This window comes from Triturus cristatus, chromosome 6, assembly GCF_964204655.1.
Source record: "Triturus cristatus chromosome 6, aTriCri1.1, whole genome shotgun sequence".
In the NCBI taxonomy this organism is placed as follows: Eukaryota; Metazoa; Chordata; class Amphibia; order Caudata; family Salamandridae; genus Triturus; species Triturus cristatus.
The window spans coordinates 1,798,676,324-1,798,698,960 of NC_140589.1; positions in this window are offsets into that span (position 1 = coordinate 1,798,676,324).

Below are 22,637 nucleotides of genomic sequence, written 5' to 3' on the forward strand. Positions count from 1 at the left end.
CATGCTGGGACTTGTAGGCCAATGATCATAAGGGGAGACTACAAGCGGAAGCATTTTAAAGATATGGCTCTCCTGCATTACTTGGGAAGAAGCCCCATAAAATATAAATTCTGCTATTCGCCTCAGGGATATACAAAAATAAGGGACTGCCACCCTGGGTTCCAGCAGCATCTCAGCCCTACATTGAACACACTACCTACCTCACCTAGCCAACACCAACAAAAACAAGCATTTGCAATGCAATAGGTCTCGCATTTCGCGGGTTTGAGCTATTGGCATTGTAAATGACAATTCCTTTTATTTATGTTTTGGTTTATAAAAGGTAAATAAAAGGCATTGTCATTTACAATGCCAATAGCTTAAACTCGCGTAAATTCGAGACCTATTGCATAGCAAATGCTTGTTTTCAAAGCGCCGCAAAGCTACCAAATGGACCAAATGCGCGGGGGGCGTCTCGCCGCATGGAGCCTAGAGATTTGCGAGAGTTTATTGCAACTACACGGGAGGTTGTCATGATCAGAGATAAGGTGAGTGTGCGTGTGGGGGGCATAGCAAAGGGGTGTTCACATGAGCTACTAAGGTCCCCTGCACGGTTTATAGTTTTTTACTCATGGGGAGGTTAATATAGTATGCCCAGATGAGAAGTGAGCGTATTGTATGTGCACAGTCTGTTGTCGCCGCACTTCAAGACGGGAGGAGTCACTGTCCACACCAAGCCGGAGAAACACAAGGACCGACCCGAGTATGTCTGCTCATAGCGCATAGAGGCGATTTGTTCAGCCCCAAGTGCTAGAGAAGTAAAGCCACTCTTTTGCCACGCTTTCTTTATTGTTTGATTTTTTCTCTGGAAGCCCCAAAATGCATAGATTGTATTATTCAATAAAACCAAACGAAAACAAATGGGGATCTTTGCCTTTACTGCTCACTTCCGCTGTATTATTTGTTGTGACGAAATATCTCTTCATGTGTGCACCGTAAGAAGGAAAAAGGAACGAAGAGTCGATCCTGCGACGAATATATGCTGTTGTGTTCGTTTTTTGTGTTTTTTGGAGGGGTGGGGACTCTTAGTGGATAGGAGGGATATAAACGTTTTCACATCAAAGCAATATGTGCTATACTCCCTGGTGAACAGTTTGCAGGACCTATCACCTAAAAAGTATAATGATAAAAGAGGTAGGAGTGAAAAAAACACGTTTTATCCACGTTGGTCCCTACGCACTTATTGTTTGTTCCTTGCAGACCTTTCTGACACTGGCTCTGTTGAAGCCATCTGCTCTTTTTTTGGCCAAAACATCCAAGCGCACATTCTTGGGTAATTTCTCTTCTTTGAGCCATATTCAGCAAGTTGCAGCTGATTCACAAAATTTAAAAAAGAATGAAAAACATGGCATCGATTTTAAGCACATCATGCGTGCACTGTTAGAGGCCCGTGTCCAAAAAAAAAACTGTTTATAACGACTGTAAATAAGTATCGTTTTCAACATTTCAAATCTAATTGCAGAGGCCTGTACGAAAGCACGGCGCGTTGCATGTAACCTGACCCACCAAGAATGCAGCTGCCACTCTACGCGCCGCTGCTCGCTCCCGACAGCAAAATGCCATGGGAGTGAACATTCAAAAGGAGGTGGTACATGCACCCGCCTTTGGCCATTTGCGTGCCTTCATTATTGAAAGACACACGCAAAGGCCAACCCGATATGTGGGAGGAGTCAGGCCCACACGAAGAAGTTTAAAGTGCTCACAAGAAGCCTCCCATAGAGCAGCTCATGCGCGCTGCGCTAGGCTCGACCTTAAAACACAGCACAATCATCTGATTGAATTCCCATATGTGCACAAAAAGGTGCCCAGAATGAGAACATCTTATGATTCTGTTGACACTCTAATTAAAATAATTAAGGGCGTCAAGGCGTAGGATCGGTTCTGTGCGTGTTTATAAGACTATATCCAATGGCAGTAAATCAGACCTCCACAAGACAAGTCAAAACCATAAGGGTTTATTCAAAATTAAGTTCATTGCAGAAGGCAAACAAGTTGTTAGTTAAATCATAGGGAACCGACAATCATAGTAAGTCACAATGAAATAATGCAAGGGAATTAACATTAGGGCATCTCTAAAGCAAATAGCCAGAATCAAAGCATAGTTGAGCAAGGGGACCATCATAGAGTCTGCCTTCAAAGAGTGCACCAAAAAGACTGGCACATATCCCAAAAACATAATCTTTTATAGTGTTTTAGACAGAAAAGCCACACGCTCAGTATTGGTCTGACATGCACTAATAGTGCTGGATTAGCAAGGCTCCATCCACATAAACCAATCATTATTCAAATAAACAAGATACATCAAATAAAATAAATCTAGTAAACACCTGCTTTGGTGCATATTAATAAATAGGTGTGCATAGAAAATGAAGGAGATGGCATGCCATTTAGATAATACAGAAATTCAATTGACAGTTCATCTAATGAATGGTCCCTAGAAAAGACCTGAGCGAAGGACCTTGCATGTTACTCAGAGGAAGGCACATTAGTACAATTTATTAAAACAGTAAATATCACCATGAATGAGGCTTCTATTTTGCTGATTTTCTAAAATGGAAATGCACACAGAAAAACACGTAGGTGGAAAGTGCCTCTTCACATAAAATAAAAGTGCACTTTCCTTCTAGTAATGTGAAATGATGTCCGTGCAAGCTGGTGCTGGAGCAGAGTTTTCAGTTTGAAAATTCTGGGGCTTTTGAAGCTCTGGCATGTCTATTCGTTGTATTAATTTATTAATAATTAATAATTAATTATTTGTCTTGTGCAAGTGCGTTTATATTAATCAATCCGTTTGTTTTAACAAGAAAGAGTTACACGGGAGTGTGCTTTAATGTGCTGACTGATAATAACGCGTGCGTTAAATGTGTTTTCATGTTTAAACGTTGCTATGTGCTGTTTATTTTTGAGCACAAAACGCTTTTGAATTAATGCTTTTCTATGTTGCAAGTGCTAGATAAATGCATACACATAAGGGTATTAGTGGGGTTAACACTGTTTAATCACTATGCTGTAGTAACGTTGTTTTTGTCTCTTTTAATTAAGATGGTCTATTAAGGCCTATGTTGGCCTGGGAAAGAAGGCTGAATAGTGAGCCTGGCTGTGATTATAATTTGAAAACTGAGACGAGGGAGAACCCTGCTGGAAATGGTCCTGAAGCTAACTGACCATGGTCCTTGTCGAAAAACTTTCCATGAGGACAGCAGCAGTTTTGGGAGTTCTCCAAGAGAAGTGAAAGTGTCCTTGGCAGCCTTGGGAAACAAAGGAGCCTTAGAAAGAAGCTCTGAACTGTGGCTCGATGACCGAGGAGAAGCAGGATAATTGTGATACATGTTTTATTTTCTTGGTTCCTGTTCCGTAGTTTTCGCTATGTGTACTTTTCCTGAGCGGAGATTCTCAAATGTAGCAATGTTACATCCTTTCCTTCTCGCTCTGCTCAGCAAGTCCGGCGGACATTATGATTTTTTCTATGTTTCCAATGTATCTTTCTATTGTTTAGAGTCTATAAGATGTTAGCCTAGAGAGGGTCTTTTGCCACTTGCCATTTTGCCTTTGCCGCGTATTGAACCTGCGTTGCTGAGGATTGATGCTGACGGGACTTCGTCTTGAGAGACATTTACCGAGAGACTTGTCCTGACCCGTTCTGACATTTAGCTAGAATAGGTAACTATGAGAAATGATTTACTCTGATTGATTTCCTTGACTAATTTTAGATAAAGCAATATAATTTTAAACATGGTGTTGGATATTCTTTCTTGTCAATTATTGGGTTTGCATTATTGATTATTGTTGTATATATTGTATAGACTATGCTTAGGGACAGTCACAAAAACCAGGTCTTATCGACCTCGATATAGATGCAGGGTGTTTAGGAGTGTTTTCTTTCCACAGGTTTATTGCTGGTAGAGTATTTGAGCGTATGTTAGTGAAATGGGCCCTAGCGTATGATGTATGCATGTGCGTGTAACTGTGAGATTACTCTATCCGTGGTAGTGGGAATATTGTACACACCCTGATCTCTATCAATTTCCTGGTAGCAGAGGATGGTTTTTGATGATTGTCTTGATTAGATAAGATTGTTTTATTGATTATTGATTATTGGTTCATGTTGGTATATGTACTAATACTATATGTTGGAGTCGTAATGTTGAGTTATATGTAGTGCTTCTGGAACTTGGAAGCTGTAGCAGTTCCGTAGTAGGGCAGAGGGAAGTATATGCTGCTCTCGGGAAAGACGGAATTGGGGAATAACGTGTGACAATTGAAGTTGCGCGTCACATTGTCTGGGTTTGGAATCAGTGACATCGTCGTATGTTACTATTAGATATTTCTGGTATATAAGGAGTGTGTATGATAGTGAAGGTTATCTGTGAAACTCTGGTCTTAAGTCCCAGGGATCCGTAAGGATTTCCGTTAAAGCTTATTGCGGGAGGAGTAATAGGTATTCTCTGAACTTGTTTGAAGAACTGGGCAAAGAAAGCTTGCTTAGTTAATGTGTGTTATAATTCTGTAGTGGAGCAGATTGTCTGTTCTCGGGAAGCAGGATTCTGTGCGTATGTATTATATTTCCTTCGTATGAATGTGCGTGAATGTTTGTACATTTAGTTGATTGTAAGACTCTTTGGACAAGTCCTAGAGGAAACAGTTAATGAATGTATGTTAGTAGGGCAGAGTAGAAGAAGTGCTACTGTGTCAATGAAAGGTTTCTTATGAAATAGACTCTTTTTCACTATTCTGTGGTTAGCGAAGCAGACAATGGAGATGTTTTTATGTTGTAACTAATAGATTTTGTAGAAATTTTGACACGAAGTCTACTGAAAAGATTTTGTAAAGGAGGGGTAGACGAGTGACAGAAGACAAGAGACAAACTGCAGCGACTGTTGACGTCAGAAAGACCGCGCTCTGATTGGTGGTAGATCAGAATAGTGCTCGCGCTAGGATTGGTGCGTTAGTGTGAGCCGCGCAGGGATTGGAAGAACTATTTAGTGACGTAGACGTTCCAGGATTGGTGCGTTAGTGTGAGTCGCGCTGCAATTGGTTGAAAATTCGTATTGTATATTTATAATACGGAAAGAGTAGAGAGTTCTTTGTAAGCGCTAAAATGTATTACCAAGAAGAGAAAAAGAAGAAAACATTTTTTGGTAAAGTTAAAAAGTGGTTTAGCAAGGATAAAGATGTTAAAACAAGAGAGGGTGAGTTGTTACTGTGAGAAGTTGGCCTGATATGTAGTGCTCACTATTCTAGTGATCACTGTGTATCATTCCAAACGACCCTTATTGATGATTGGTTGTAAGTCAACCTTTTAGACCAGCTATCCTAGTAGCGTGGATACGAGCAGTCTTAGGCTAAACTCTAGAGGGCGTGTTAAGCCAGCTGTTTACCATCACATATACCCCTTGAACACCAAGTGAAAGGACACCACACAAGTTGTTATGAAAATAAAGGATATTTATTTATAACAAGACTACCCTGGCTCTTTATGAGTCAGGGAGCTAAGCACACTACAAAACTCTTAGGAAAATACTTCAGTTGCACAATTTACACAAATGCCGAGGGGCACGAGAAACCATCTACACTAACAGTGAAATGCGAATGGTTAGAGTCTGGAGGTACTGATTCCGGAGTGTTCCGATCAGTGGGACTAAACGAAAAAGGAACTGGACACTTGTAGAGCGAACCTGCGATGGAGCACCGAGATGCTCGAGTTACCTAGCCCAGAGGCTGCGGCTGCGTGAAGTTCGGCAAGATGTCGGGAGTCCTCGTGTAGTCTCAGGAGCCTGAAAGAAGAAGTTGCTGGCAGGCGACCAGTGACGATGTTCAGAGCGATCCAAGCCTGGATCGGTGATGAAGGAAACCTGAAAGCAGAGGGGACTCAGTTCTCAACCGCTAGCCAGCGATCGTGTGGGTACCAGGGGGGGTACCGGCTGAAGTCACCTCGACCAGGTGAGTGGGTGACGTCGGACTCGGCTGTTCCTCGGACCAGGAGGCGCGGCGGCGACCAGGATGGAGGGCGAGCTGTCCCACGAAGGTGTCTGCTGTCGATGATGCTGGGCCCAGGAAGGGGCAGCGGATCTTGGCAGTGGCAACCCAAGCGGGGGAGTCAAGATGGCGTCGGGAGTGGACCAGGAGGGTCCGTGGTACTCCTCTGTTGAAGGGGAGCAAGAGCCAGTCTGGAGCAACCAGACCGGTGATGCAAATAATCTTGGAGCGTCGTGAAGAGGGCCACAAGCCGGTCGGCAAGTGGTCGGACAACGCTGGGAACAGCAAGAAGCGGAAGGGCCCCCACGCAGATCTCGTGGATGCTGGGGAGACAGACTTCGATGCTGGAGCTGCTCAGGGTTTTAGGGCTTCTCAAAACCCTAGGTGCACTCACTCGAGGGTCCCTCGGTGGGCGTGCTAGATAAGCGTCGTGCAGGTTCTGAAGATGGCCGGTCCCGCAGGTCTCGTCACACCTACGACTCTCAGCTGGGCTGATGAGGCAGGTAAAAGGTCAGAGATGGCAGGGACTCGGGTCTCGTCGAGCTGGGCAGTCTTGATCCGTAGGAGAGACTTACAGCAAACCGCAAGCGCTTAGGTGGTGCCTGCTGGTGCAGGGTGGCTACTCCTTAGCCACAAGGGAGAGTCTTCAGAAATAGTCAAGAGTTCCTTTCGTGGAAAGTGGTTCGTGATTCGGAGTTATCCGATTATCTGATTATCCAATTTGGGAAGGGGACTCGCTCCTACCTTTATTCTAAGAAAAGGGGCTGGCCCGTGACTAGGTTCTACCTATGGGTGGAGCCAGGAGGGAGGTGGTTACACCCCTATCCTTTGTCCGGCTTCGCGCCAGCTCAGGGGCTGGTGTGCCCCCAAAACTGGTTTGAGCCGGGCTATGCACAGTGAGCACCGGGGTGCAACTTGCAATCACCTTCCTTTCAGCCCTGCCTACCTGGAATGCACAAACCCTGTCTGGGATGGTGCTAACACCGCCCTCGACAGGAAACCCTTTGTCCAAACTCCCTTTGCTGGAAGGTCCCCCAGCAGCAGGAGGTCAGACTTGTGTCTGGTGGCAGCATCCATTTTGTGATGCTGAGGCTTGAGTCAACTTTAACCGGGGTTCAAGGTTACTTCCATGTCGTGTCCCTCTAAAAGGGGGGAATGCTAACCCCGTCGCCAGGACTGGCGAGGGGTTCGTATTCCCGTCCGTATGACACCTTACTCGACATGTGTAGGTGATGCGATGCCAAAGTTAGCAAATAACCGCAAGGATTATAATGCATTAAACGTAGTTGGCCCGCGTCACCATGGAACGGCTATTAGGACTTGGTTCCGCAAGCCGTCGACGGGCTCAGCTCGCGCCAGAGCACCGTCCCACATGATTCCCTGCACTCTGCCTTCAGGATTGATAAGGCCTGCTATAGGAGTGACTGATAGGAATCCATGTGTCCATTTTTAGGGTTTAGGTGTAGGAATACTACACCTACAGCAACGGGTGATTACACCACGTGGCCCCAGCTGTCGTGCAGCCAGTTGTGTCAGATTTGGGCGGCCATTCCAGGGGTGGCATAATACATGCTTCAGCCCCTGGTAGGCCCTGGGTACACCGATGCCCTGGATACCTGTGGTATGCTGAGACAGGGACTGACAAGGCGGCCCAGTTCCAATTAGTGGATGCACCTAATGTACATGGGTGTTAATTTCGAGAGAGAACAGCTAGGCTGTGGGTCTGATTGGCAGGCCCACAGCCGGAGAAAGTCGTAAACCAATGAAGCAAAAGCAAAAAATCTGGGTGATCATAGGATTGCAGACCCTACTCTCCTACATGACCCCCCCCCAAACTTTGGGACAATAAGCTAACCTTGACCAGGTGAGTCTTCTTGCTCTAAGTGGAAATACCTGGAGAGCCCATCTGCATTGCCATGATCAGTGCCAGGTCTATGCTCCACTGTGAAGTCCATCCCCTGTAGGGAAATGGACCACCTAAGTAGTTTGGGGTTTTCACCCTTCATTTGATTTAGCCACAAGAGGGGCTTATGGTCGGTCTGAATCTTGAAGTGAGTGCCAAACAAGTATGGCCTCAACTTCTTCAGGGCCCAAACCACAGCAAAGGCCTCCCTCTCAATAGCTGACCAATTCTTCTCTCTGGGGGTCAGCCTCCTGCTAATAAAAGCTATGGGCTGGTCATGACCATCAAAATTCAGTTGCGATAGAACAGCTCCCACACCCAGCTCCGAAGCGTCTGTTTGGACAATGAATGGTTTGGAGTAGTCTGGACTCTTTAGGATAGGTGCTGTGCACATGGCCTGCTTTAGGTCATCGAATGCCTTCTGACAGCTTGCTGTCCACTGAACTTTTTTTGGCATCTTTCTACTTGTCAGGTCGTTTAGCGGGGTCACAATGGATCCATAATTTCTGACAAATTTCCGGTAATAACCAGTCAGGCCCAAGAAAGCTCGAACCTGAGTCTGGGTGGTTGGAGGAGCCCAGTCCTGGATGGCCTGTATTTTGCTCTCCAACGGTTGAACCTGACCCCCTCCTACAAGGTGGCCCAGGTATACAACCTGTGTCTGCCCTATCTGGCACTTGGTGGCCTTGATAGTGAGGCCTGCCTTCTGCAGGGCCTCTAACACTTTCCTCAGGTGGACCAGGTGATTCTCCCAGGTGGAGCTAAAGACAGCGATATCGTCCAGATACGCCGCACAGAAGTCGTCCAACCCAGTGAGAACTCGATTCACCAGCCTTTGGAAGGTGGCAGGTGCATTTTTCAACCCAAAGGGCATTACCACGAACTGATAATGCCCACCCGGGGTAGAAAATGCGGTTTTGGGCTTGGCCTCCTCAGCTAACCTGATTTGCCAATACCCAGCTGTCAGGTCAAACGTACTTAAGTAGTTGGCCGAGGCCAACCGGTCGATAAGTTCGTCTGCTCTTGGTATCGGGTGGGCGTCAGTCTTAGTGACCGCATTGAGACCTCTGTAGTCCACGCAAAACCTCATCTCTTTGTTACCGCCCTGGGTGTGAGGTTTCGGCACGAGCACTACGGGACTAGCCCAGGGGCTGTCCGAGGGTTCAATGACTCCCAGCTCCAACATTTTCTGCACCTCTGTCTTGATGCAGTCTCTGACATGATCAGGCTGCCGATAGATTTTACTCTTTACGGGCAGACTGTCCCCAGTGTCGACCTCATGGGTACACCACTTGGTCTGACTGGGTGTCAGAGAGAACATATGTCGAAAGGATTGAAGAACCTGTTTACAATCCTCTTGTTGATGTCCAGAGAGGCTGCCACAAAAGACAACACCATCTACGGATCCATCGTCAGGGTTCTGAGAGAGCAGGTCTGGGAGAGGGTCACTCTCCTCCTCCTGTCCCTCATCTGTGGCCATGAGCAAGCCCATGCCCTCCCTGTCGACATATGCCTTGAGCCTGTTTACATGGAGCACCCTGTGGGGGCTCCGGGGAGTTCCCAGGTCTACCAGGTAGGTGACCTCTCCCTTCTGCTCAATGATCGTGTGGGGCCCAGACCATTTGTCTTTGAGTGCTGCTGGGGCCACTGGCTCCAGCACCCACACCTTCTGTCCAGGCTGGTACACAGTTAGGACAGCCTTTTGGTCGTGCCAAGCTTTCTGTAATTCTTGGCTCGCCTCAAGGTTTTTAGACGCCTTTTCCATGTATTCCGCCATCCGCGAGCGGAGACCGAGTACATAGTCCACAATGTTCGATGCCGGCTTTCTGAGAGGTCTCTCCCATCCTTCCTTTACCAAACAAAGGGGTCCCCTTACAGGATGTCCGAACAGAAGCTCAAAAGGGCTGTAGCCAACCCCCTTCTGCGGGACCTCTCTGTAGGCGAACAAGAGGCAGGGTATCAGGACATCCCATCTCCGCCGAAGCTTTTCAGGTAGTCCGTGAATCATCCCTTTTAGGGTCCTGTTGAATCTCTCAACAAGCCCATTGCATTGTGGGTGATAGGGTGTGGTGAATTTGTAGTTGACACCACATTCCTTCCACATAGCAGTCAGATATCCCGACATGAAGTTTGCACCTCTGTCTGAGACGACCTCCTTAGGGAAGCCCACTCTGGAGAACACTCCAAGTAGGGCCCGTGCCACCACAGGTGCTGTAGTGGTCCCAAGGGGAATAGCTTCAGGATACCTGGTGGCGTGGTCCACCACCACCAGTATAAACTTGTGCCCTGATGCTGTCTGGGGTTCCATTGGTCCGACAATGTCGATCCCCACTCGTTCAAAGGGTACCCCCACCACTGGTAGTGGTATGAGGGGGGCCTTTGTCGTGCCACCTGACTTACCACTGGCTTGGCAAGTGACACAGGAGCGGCAAAACTCCTTCGTATCTTCGGACATGTGGGGCCAGTGAAAGTGTGGAACAATTCTGTCCCAAGTCTTATTCTGGCCTAAGTGACCTGCAAGGGGAATCTCGTGGGCCAAGGTGAGAAGGAAACCTCTCAGAGACAAGGGGATGACCAGCCTCCTGGTCGCACCAGGTTTGGGGTCTCTTGCCTCGGAGTACAGGAGTCCATCGTCCCAGTACACTTTGTGGGTACCTGTGGCGTTCCCTGCAGCCTCAGCAGCGGCCTGCTGTCTGAGGGGTTCAAGTGAGGGGCAGTCTAACTGTGCCTTCCCCAGGTCTTCCCTGGAGGGTCCCCCTGAGCCCAGAAACTCAACCTGACCAGGTTCAAGCTCTTGCGGCTCAGTTTCCCTCAGTTCTTTAAGGTCAGCCTCCTCGGAGACTTGATCCACGACCTGGGGCAAGGGGGATGGCGAAGCCTTACCCTTACTGCTCCTTTTCTTGGAAGGTGCCTGGTCCGTTCTTCCAGGATCCAGCACCTGTTCAGTGGGGCATCTTTTGGCCTGTGACCTGGTCACAGCAAGGACATGTGCTGGCAAGCCTAACATCTCCATGTGAGTCCTCTGCTCCACTTCTGACCATTGTGACGTTTCCAAATCATTGCCCAACAGACATTCTACGGGGAGGTCTGAACTAACCACAACCTTTTTCGGGCCACTTACCCCTCCCCAGGAGAAATCAACAACTGCCATACTGTGATTGGTAGTGACGTTGCTGGCATTGGTCACTAGGTAACTGGTACCTAGCATGATCTGTCCAGGGTCCACGAAGTTAGGCGTCACCATGGTGACACTGGCACACGTGTCCCTGTAGGCCTGAGCCACTTTTCCATTTATCAAAGGTGTCTGTCTGTATTTGCCCAAAGTATTGGGACTGGCATCAGGGGACATATCCATATCCCCTGTACAGACAAGGACGGCCTGAGTGAGCGTGCCGACTAAGTCGTCACTCCCCTCGGTTCCCAAGGTTAACCCAACTAATGCCTTGGGAGGCGCACTACCACTGCTGACTGTACTAGGGGGCGCAGGTGCCTTAGGGGCTGCAGTGGCAGGAGTTTGCCCTCCTTTCTTGGTGCACTCACTAAACCAGTGAGTCTTACTTTTACAGTATTGGCACCACCTTTTTGACTGGCCTTCTTGAGTCTTCTTCTTCTGTGAAGCCTGACCCCCACCCTCTTTGGTTTGTTGGGGACCTGTCGAAGACTTCTGGTCATTTTGTTCGTTCTTGTTACCCTTTTGGTCTGCTTTCTTCTGACCACCCTGGTTCTGATTCTGGTTCTGCTTGACCCTTGTTCTGACCCATCTGTCTGCCTTCTTTCCCAATTCTTGGGGAGAGGTCAGATCCGAGTCGACAAGGTGCTGATGCAACAATTGGTTCTGACAGTTGTTTAAAATCTGTTCTCGCATGATAAGATTGTACAATCCTGTGTAATCAGTAACCTTGCTACCCAGCAACCAGCCTTCCAAAGCCTTAGTGGCACAATCGACAAAGTCAGCCCAATCCTGAGACTGAATTTTCTGGGTGTCCCGGAACAGCACCCGGTACTGTTCCGTGGTTAAGCCGAACCCATCAATCAGTGTGTTCTTCAGGACTTGGTAGTTGTTAGCATCCTCAGCTCTTGTAGTGAGGAGCTTGTCCCTTCCTTTACCTTCAAAGGAAAGCCACAGTATAGCTGCCCACTGACTTGGAGGAACGCACTGGACAGTGCAGGCCCTCTCCAAGGCAGTTATCCACTTGTGGATGTCGTCCCCTTGTTTAAAGGGGGGCACTATTTTACTCAGGTGTCTAGTGTCTATACCCCTGTCTTTTTCTCTATTGAGAATGCTGCCACCAGTGGGATCTAACCCACTTAATTTCTGCTCTCGGGCTAAGGCAAGTCTTTCTTTGGCGAGGGCAAGTTCTTCCCGCTCGATCCTCAGATTGACCTCCCGCATCTTCGCTTCATGCTCCCTCCTCTGAGGGGAAGTCATTCCTCTCTGAGAAGGTGCCTGAGAGACATGTGTATGAACCGATCTGCCAGAGCCTCTGGAGAGAGACCTAGCTCGTCCGTTCCCAAGGTTAAGCCTGCTTGAGCGTGGGCCCGGGGCTCCCCCAGTTCCATTCTCATGCCTGCTTAAGTTGGTCCTTGTAAGCCTGCCGACTACCACTGGACCTTCGTCTGCCTCGTCTCCCGATAACTCTTCCTCGTCCTCCTCCTCTGTGTGGAGGTCGAGGTCGGGTTCACCGAGGGTTCCCTCTAAGGGAGGCATGTTCCCATCTGCACTGGGGGGACCTGGGTTAGAGGACCTCCTAGCATCGTACGCCTCTAAGAGACCTATCAGTATTGCGATGGTAGGGTTAGAACCCTGGTTTAGCTTCCTGGAGGCACACAGTTGTCTCATCTCCTTGAAGCTAAGAGTTGCATATCGTGACACGACCTGTGGAGGGTCACTGACCACTAAGGGAGTCCCTGCAGACTCTCCGTGGACCGACATGCTTTTCTAGTGAGGTGTAAGTGTTGCACCTACCTACACTATGGGTTTACCTACTGATCCCTTGCTAAGAGTTGTAGTCAGGGTGTGCTAAGCCCTGTTACACTACAACAGCCGGTTCAGTAGAACTCGGAGTATTCTAAGTTAAGTTATATGTACCTGGGTACTTATGTGATCTTTCACTGCGATATTCTTAGGATACGTGTGTGGTAAAACAACAGCAAGCTCAAATCCCTACCGCTGCTCACCAATGTGAGAAGTTGGCCTGATATGTAGTGCTCACTATTCTAGTGATCACTGTGTATCATTCCAAACGACCCTTATTGATGATTGGTTGTAAGTCAACCTTTTAGACCAGCTATCCTAGTAGCGTGGATACGAGCAGTCTTAGGCTAAACTCTAGAGGGCGTGTTAAGCCAGCTGTTTACCATCACATATACCCCTTGAACACCAAGTGAAAGGACACCACACAAGTTGTTATGAAAATAAAGGATATTTATTTATAACAAGACTACCCTGGCTCTTTATGAGTCAGGGAGCTAAGCACACTACAAAACTCTTAGGAAAATACTTCAGTTGCACAATTTACACAAATGCCGAGGGGCACGAGAAACCATCTACACTAACAGTGAAATGCGAATGGTTAGAGTCTGGAGGTACTGATTCCGGAGTGTTCCGATCAGTGGGACTAAACGAAAAAGGAACTGGACACTTGTAGAGCGAACCTGCGATGGAGCACCGAGATGCTCGAGTTACCTAGCCCGGAGGCTGCGGCTGCGTGAAGTTCGGCAAGATGTCGGGAGTCCTCGTGTAGTCTCAGGAGCCTGAAAGAAGAAGTTGCTGGCAGGCGACCAGTGACGATGTTCAGAGCGATCCAAGCCTGGATCGGTGATGAAGGAAACCTGAAAGCAGAGGGGACTCAGTTCTCAACCGCTAGCCAGCGATCGTGTGGGTACCAGGGGGGGTACCGGCTGAAGTCACCTCGACCAGGTGAGTGGGTGACGTCGGACTCGGCTGTTCCTCGGACCAGGAGGCGCGGCGGCGACCAGGATGGAGGGCGAGCTGTCCCACGAAGGTGTCTGCTGTCGATGATGCTGGGCCCAGGAAGGGGCAGCGGATCTTGGCAGTGGCAACCCAAGCGGGGGAGTCAAGATGGCGTCGGGAGTGGACCAGGAGGGTCCGTGGTACTCCTCTGTTGAAGGGGAGCAAGAGCCAGTCTGGAGCAACCAGACCGGTGATGCAAATAATCTTGGAGCGTCGTGAAGAGGGCCACAAGCCGGTCGGCAAGTGGTCGGACAACGCTGGGAACAGCAAGAAGCGGAAGGGCCCCCACGCAGATCTCGTGGATGCTGGGGAGACAGACTTCGATGCTGGAGCTGCTCAGGGTTTTAGGGCTTCTCAAAACCCTAGGTGCACTCACTCGAGGGTCCCTCGGTGGGCGTGCTAGATAAGCGTCGTGCAGGTTCTGAAGATGGCCGGTCCCGCAGGTCTCGTCACACCTACGACTCTCAGCTGGGCTGATGAGGCAGGTAAAAGGTCAGAGATGGCAGGGACTCGGGTCTCGTCGAGCTGGGCAGTCTTGATCCGTAGGAGAGACTTACAGCAAACCGCAAGCGCTTAGGTGGTGCCTGCTGGTGCAGGGTGGCTACTCCTTAGCCACAAGGGAGAGTCTTCAGAAATAGTCAAGAGTTCCTTTCGTGGAAAGTGGTTCGTGATTCGGAGTTATCCGATTATCTGATTATCCAATTTGGGAAGGGGACTCGCTCCTACCTTTATTCTAAGAAAAGGGGCTGGCCCGTGACTAGGTTCTACCTATGGGTGGAGCCAGGAGGGAGGTGGTTACACCCCTATCCTTTGTCCGGCTTCGCGCCAGCTCAGGGGCTGGTGTGCCCCCAAAACTGGTTTGAGCCGGGCTATGCACAGTGAGCACCGGGGTGCCACTTGCAATCACCTTCCTTTCAGCCCTGCCTACCTGGAATACACAAACCCTGTCTGGGATGGTGCTAACACTGCCCTCGACAGGAAACCCTTTGTCCAAACTCCCTTTGCTGGAAGGTCCCCCAGCAGCAGGAGGTCAGACTTGTGTCTGGTGGCAGCATCCATTTTGTGATGCTGAGGCTTGAGTCAACTTTAACCGGGGTTCAAGGTTACTTCCATGTCGTGTCCCTCTAAAAGGGGGGAATGCTAACCCCGTCGCCAGGACTGGCGAGGGGTTCGTATTCCCGTCCGTATGACACCTTACTCGACATGTGTAGGTGATGCGATGCCAAAGTTAGCAAATAACCGCAAGGATTATAATGCATTAAACGTAGTTGGCCCGCGTCACCATGGAACGGCTATTAGGACTTGGTTCCGCAAGCCGTCGACGGGCTCAGCTCGCGCCAGAGCACCGTCCCACATGATTCCCTGCACTCTGCCTTCAGGATTGATAAGGCCTGCTATAGGAGTGACTGATAGGAATCCATGTGTCCATTTTTAGGGTTTAGGTGTAGGAATACTACACCTACAGCAACGGGTGATTACACCACGTGGCCCCAGCTGTCGTGCAGCCAGTTGTGTCAGATTTGGGCGGCCATTCCAGGGGTGGCATAATACATGCTTCAGCCCCTGGTAGGCCCTGGGTACACCGATGCCCTGGATACATGTGGTATGCTGAGACAGGGACTGACAAGGCGGCCCAGTTCCAATTAGTGGATGCACCTAATGTACATGGGTGTTAATTTCGAGAGAGAACAGCTAGGCTGTGGGTCTGATTGGCAGGCCCACAGCCGGAGAAAGTCGTAAACCAATGAAGCAAAAGCAAAAAATCTGGGTGATCATAGGATTGCAGACCCTACTCTCCTACAGTTACCTCCACCGAAAACACCTGCATCCTTCATGGCTGCAAGACATGGGTTTCATACCTGCATATGGTTGGAGAATTGGGTTAGGTATACTAAAGAAGATGGTGTTCTAGCATTTCCAGAACATGGTTCATTTAATCTGGCCGTGTTGAGAAACTTACGGGAAAAGATGTTATGTCTTGACCTGAAGCCGAGACCTACACAGTTCGAGGCTTTAGTGGAATGGGAAGAGGAAGTACATGAGAGAGAGAAACAAAGATCAGGAGGGTACTATAGGTACATGTTTGGGAGGAGACATGATCGTGAGACTCATCATGATCGAATGAAAAGGTGGCGAGATGTTAGTATGTCAGAGGGATTATATCCGATGAGAACAGTTGAAGGAGGAGCAGAAAGGGTTCCTGAGTCAGAAATAAGAAAATATGGAGTTAATGAGTATGAGGATGAGGTCTTGAATGACATGATTTACAAAAGACCACCTCCATATAGACCAGAACCAGACAAAAGTACACCAGTTGTTTCTCCGATAAGAGATACAGTTTGTGTTAGTGAGACAGAAAATGAGACACCTGAAGTGAGAAGTGATCATTACCTTGATAAGAATGCCAGACAATTAGCCAGAACTACAACAGAATTGACTGAGAAGATTAGGGAGTTAACGAAGAATCTAGAAGCTGTTACGGTGCCTGTAACAATAGGTCCAGTTATGCCTGTGTTTGACAAACAGAGGACAGGTGAGAATGGACTGGTGATTCCATATGTTGGGAATAATCTGACAAATTCAGTTGGTCCTTCAGGAGATTCAGGTAAAAGAGCAGAAAGAAATGACCTGAGACAATCAAGACATGACACATGTAGTGAAATATTGGATGCTAGTGAAGCTAGTTGTTCAGGGATGCCGATTTTAGAACCGCAAAAGAGAGTGGTTCCAGTGAGAAAAACTGCTGAAATAACAGTTGATGATTTGAATGATTGGATGAAGGTTCTACAGAAAAAGGATAAAGATTCACAAGTAATTGATGTAGCTAAGTTACGTGTAGAACTAGAAGAGCTTGTCACAGGAACAGTTCCAACAGAGATTCTGAAGAGTCATCATGATGGTGAACTAATGTTTATGTGTAAGAGTGTTACCTGGAGAGCAAGAAATACACATGACAGGCTAAGAGCAATAGCAAATGAACAGGGAGTTGACATTGATAAAGTGAAAGCTTTACAGAGAACTTACAGGATGGATTTTACAGAGAAGGATATCGAAAATTTGAATGCTACTGGTAGAACAGGACAGATTAAGGAAATGGTAGCATTATTGCGAAGATGGGGTGATGTTGAAAAGTGGAAGGATAGGTGGTATAAGAAAAGAGATGAGACTGAAGATAGAACAACTTATTCAGCATTTCCAGTGAGAGAAAAGGAGAAACCAGTGGATAATTATCCTATGAGAGAAATACCTGGAGGAGGATATGTACATGTTCCATGGACCAGACAGGATATTTTATCATTTACGAATGATTTCCCTCGATTGAGAGAAAAGCCCGTCGAGTGGTATAGGCAGGTAGATAGGTTTGTGAAATTGTCAAAAGTGCTGTGGGTTGACCTGAATAGTCTGTTTGATATAATTGTTCCAGCAGACTTGTGGACTGAGTGTAAAATAGTTGTGAGTTGGCCTACTGAGGAATATCCAAGAGACCCAAGAACAGGGGCACCAGATCCAGAGGTAATGAGGAAGTATGATCAGGTGATGGTATACCTGAAGAGTAAAGTACCTGCAAAAGAGACAGACTGGGTAAAGATAGATCGAACACAACAGGAAGCGAAAGAATCAGTTCATGCTTTTTACGAGAGGCTGATACTGGCATTTAAACAATTCAGTGGAGATGAACACCTGGGTGACAAAGATTTGAGTCACTTTGTATACAGATTTGTATATGGCCTTAGACCTGAAATTGGTGAGAGAATTCGTGAGCACACAGTGGATTGGCAGAGTAAGAAAGTAGATGAGATCCTGAGACATGCAAAATACTTCAGTGATGAAATTGAAGCAAAACAAAGAAAGCTGAAAGAGAAAGCAATGTGGGCACAAGTGAAAGTTGCAGAGAGACAGGAAGCACAGTTAGTGGAACAAGCGAATAATCCAGGAAATAATGCAGGAAATAGACCAAGATATGTAGGAAAAGGAAAAGGAAGTCTTGAGGAAGCGAAGAAAAAGTTCCCTTGTCACAATTGTGGCCAATTGGGGCATTGGAGATCAGAGTGTCCTAATCCACCATTAGTGAGTAATGAGAGTAAACCTTTAAATCAACAGGTGCAGAACCAGAATGAAGGAAATAATCAACAACAGCAACAACAGAAAGTTGTGAGACAGCAGAGTCAAGAGCCAAAACCGCCCTTGCCGCAGAATAGAGGGTTACAAAAGTATAATCAGGATTCAGGATTCTACAATGATGAGCAGGTAAACAAACCAAGACGTTCTAACAAAGTACAACAGTACTTGTTAAAGAGTGAAGGGAGTGAGTCTGAGGGTGATTATTGACGGTGCCGAGGAGAGGAAGAAGAGTGCATACTTGGTGCAACTCTAGAAATAGACCAGGCAGGACCATTTGTGGATGGGAAAATAAATGAGGAGAGTGTTACTTTTTTGGTAGACACAGGTGCGACAAGATCAACTGTCAGGTCAACAGATGTTAGAAATCTTCCTCTCTCGGATGAAGCAATCCAAGTAGTTGGTGTAGCCAATACACAAATCAGAACACGTCTTACTGAACCGGTAAGAGTACAGATAGGGACATTTTCAGACATGCACAGATTCATTGTCTGTGACACGAGTCCAGTGAACCTATTAGGTAGGGACTTGTTGTGCAAGATGAACTGCACAATTGTTTGTACACCGGATGGAATAGCCTTTGAGACACCAGATGAAGATGCTTTGTACCGAGTGACTCTAGAAAATAGAGAGAGTGAGTTAATTGGTGCATTTGCTGTGTTTAATCCGGAGGATTTGCCTCAAGAGCTGAGAGACACAGTGAAAAGGACAGTTTGGGATTTTACTGGAGAGGATGTGGGATTGATGAATAATGTAGATCCAGTGAAAATTGCAGTAAAGGAGGGAATCACATATCCTAACATTCCTCAATACAAAATGACACCAGAAATAATTGAAGGGATAACTCCTATAATTGAGAAAATGATTCAGCAAGGAGTCCTGAGAGAACTACTGAGTAGTCCGTGTAATTCACCGATAATGGGACTAAAAAAGCCCAATGGGAAATTTAGGATCGTACAGGATTTGAGAAAAGTTTATCAAATTGTGGTGGCATGTTGTCCTATTGTGCCAAATCCATCAGTGATTCTGTATCAAATTCCACATGATGCTGAGTGGTATACAGTGATTGATTTGTGTCATGCGTTCTTTTCAATTCCATTGCATCATGATAGCCAGCCGATTTTTGCATTTAGGTTTGGCCAGCGTATTTTAGCATGGTGTCGAATCCCACAGGGGTATACGGAGAGTCCTTCGATATTCAATCAGTTATTGAAGAAATCGTTGGAAAGTTTGATCATGCCCGAAAGTTCAGTGCTAGTGCAGTACATTGATGACCTACTGGTGGCATCAAAGACACGTGAAGCTTGTGAAGTAGATACCATAGCTTTACTGAATCATCTGGCAGATGGAGGGTTAAAGGTATCTCCAGCCAAATTGCAATTTTGCAAGAAAGAGGTGCATTATCTTGGACACAATATTGAAAAGGGTCTGAGAAAAGTGATTACTGACAGGATCAGAATAATCAGAGAAATGAAAGCTCCAAAGACCCAGAGAGAAGTGAGAATGTTCCTGGGTATGGTGGGTTATTGTCGTCAGTGGATAATTAATTTTTCCCTGATAGCAAAGCCACTGATTAAACTGACAAAAAGTGAAATGACGGATCCATTGGATCTAGATGCAGAACAAATGGCAGCATTTGAAGAGCTCAAAAGTAAAATGTGTGAGGCTCCAGCTTTGGGTATGCCTGACTATGAAAAAGAATTTGAGCTGTACTGCAGTGAAAGAAATGGATGTGCACTTTCAGTGTTAATTCAGAAACATGGATTACTAAGAAGGCCTATTGCGTACTTCTCATCGACACTTGACACTGTAGCTGTGGGTTTACCAGGTTGTCTGAAATCTGTGGCTGCAACATGCAGGAGTCTGGAACAGAGTGAGGGAATCATAATGGGATATCCTGTAAGGGTATTCGTACCTCACAATGTGGCAATTCTTTTGACAAGAAGCAGAACTCAGTACATGTCACATAGTCGATTGACCAAATATGAAAAAGTGATTCTGGGAGCATCAAATGTGACTCTCGAGAGATGTGTGAATGTGAATCCAGCGACGCTTTTGCCAGACATTGAAAATGTGGGTGTGAAAATGGAAGATGATCATGACTGTTTGGATGTGCTTGAGTACTGTACAAAACCAAGACCAGACATAAGGGATCTACCATTGAATGAGAGTGATCATGTGTTGTTTGTGGATGGATCATGCCTGAGAAATGATGATGGTGTGCTATGTGCAGCATATGCGGTATGCAAAGTTTCAGAGGTCATGGAAGCATCACCATTGAAAGGGGTGAAATCTGCGCAAGTTGATGAATTGATAGCATTGACAAAAGCTTGCGAAATTGGGAAAGATTTGAGGACGACTGTGTTAACTGATAGTCAGTATGGATTTGGAGTGGTGCATGATTTTGGCCAACTTTGGCTACAAAGAGGTTTCTTGACATCGAGTGGAACTCCAATAAAGAATGCTGAAATGATTGGTAAATTGCTTGAGGCGATACAGCTGCCTAAGGAGTTAGCAGTTGTAAAATGTGCTGCCCATGGTCTAGGGGAGGATTTTATAACGGTTGGAAACAGATATGCCAACGATGTTGCGCAATACTGTGCCAAGACGAATCAGTCCATCAACAGGGACAGAGAAGGGGAAATGTCTTTTCTCTCTGTGATGTTTACTAATGTCCTAGAGACCTGGGATGAAGTGAAACAGTTGCAAGATGAGGCAGGAGAGGAAGAGAAAAAAGATTGGATTAAGGCAGGATGTGCTCCAAGAGAAACAGACCATGTTTGGGTCTACAGAGATGGCAGACCAGTGATGCCCAACTCCATCTTGTCGTCAATGGCAAGGATGTATCATGGCCAGGGACATTTGGGGAGGGACGCGATGGTTAGGTCGTTCAAGCAGACTTGGTACAATGCAAAGTTCAGGACAATTGCAGAAAGCATCTGTCAGAGGTGTTTAGTTTGTCTGCAATTTAACACTGGGAAAAAGACAGTGGTGAGTCTGGGGACAATAGGCAGAGAAGGAGGTCCTTTTACAAGAATGCAGATTGATTTCATTGAGATGCCCCAAGTAAACAGACTGAGGTATGTTCTAGTGGTAGTCTGTTTGTTTTCAAGGTGGGTGGAAGCTTACCCGACTAGAAGAAATGATGGATTAACAGTGGCAAAGTTACTGTTAAGGGAGTTGATTCCTAGGTACGGGTTTCCAGTAACAGTTGAGTCTGATAGAGGTAGACACTTTCAAAATGAGCTCATGGGTTTGATTTGTGAAGCATTGAAAATACAGCAGAAGCTACATTGTGCATACCGACCAGAGGCTTCTGGTGTAGTTGAGCAGATTAATGGCACAATCGAGAATAGAATTGGAAAAATGTGCTTAGCCACTGGCATGAAATGGCCAGATGTTTTGCCTCTAGTTCTGATGACAATGAGATCTACTCCAGATAGAACTACTGGTTTGAGTCCGCACGAGATAATCATGGGACGTGCTATGCGCCATGCATTCGTGCCTGTCAATAAGTTGGTGACAATAACTGATGACATGATTTTGGATTACTGTAAAGGCCTGGCTGACGCAGTTCATTCTGTGTTTCACCAGGTTGGAGAAGAAGCTACCACACTTGAGAAGAAGCAAGCCCATGATCTGAGTCCAGGAGTCTGGGTGAGGATAAAAGTTCACAGAAGAAGAAATTGCTTGATTCCAAGGTGGGGAAGGCCGAGACAAGTTATTCTGACTACGACGACTGCAGTAAAGTGTGCTGGAGTGAAGCACTGGGTACATGCAAGTCATACTCTGAGAGTTCAAAACCCAAAAGAAGGGACTGGTAAAGAGTATTTTGAAGAGTCAGATTCCAGTGATGATGAAGATACAGAATCAGTGGGGAAAGAAGTAGGAAGAGCTTCGAATGAACCACTGCGAGTATCAGAGAAGAGATCGAATTCTGTAAGAGAGCCTGAAGTTTCAAACAGCAGTGAAGGAAAAAGAAAAGAAAAAAGAAATCACACAGAGATCACTCCTGAATCAGAAGAGGAGGAGATTGAAGAACCACTTGAGATTATACTTGAAGAAGTAGGGTCAGAAAAAGATAGAGAGGGACAGATTGCGGAAGACCCCCGAGGAGGTGTAGGGAACATTCTTGATGAGCCAGGTGAAGGGACAAGTAGACAGCAAGAAGATTGCGTGTCGGAGACCCGAGGAGGGACAGGAGTAGGGAAGTCTCAAACTGTGGTGAAAAAATCTGTGGAGAAGAAGAGAGCTGCTGGAAAACGGAAACAAGAGGCACTTGAAACAGATGATGAAGATGAACAAACAGAGGGTCGAGTTCTGAGAAAAAGAACTTGGATTGGAGAAAGAAGTAATAAAGAAATAAAGCCGAAAAAGGTGTTAAGAGGAGATCGTTGGCCTAACAACAGAGTTAAGAGGCTGAGATACAAAATAATAAGAGCAAATACATCGAAAGCTGAACAAGTGAATGAAGTTTCGAGTCAAAGTTCAAAGGCTGAAGGAGAAGAATCAAAGGAGTCAAACGAACCAGTGGAAATAAAAAGAGTAAGAAGACCCAACCAAAAGTACAGATCACCGGAATGGTCTTATGTGGCACTGTCTGAAGGAGGAAAAGAAGAAGCAGTG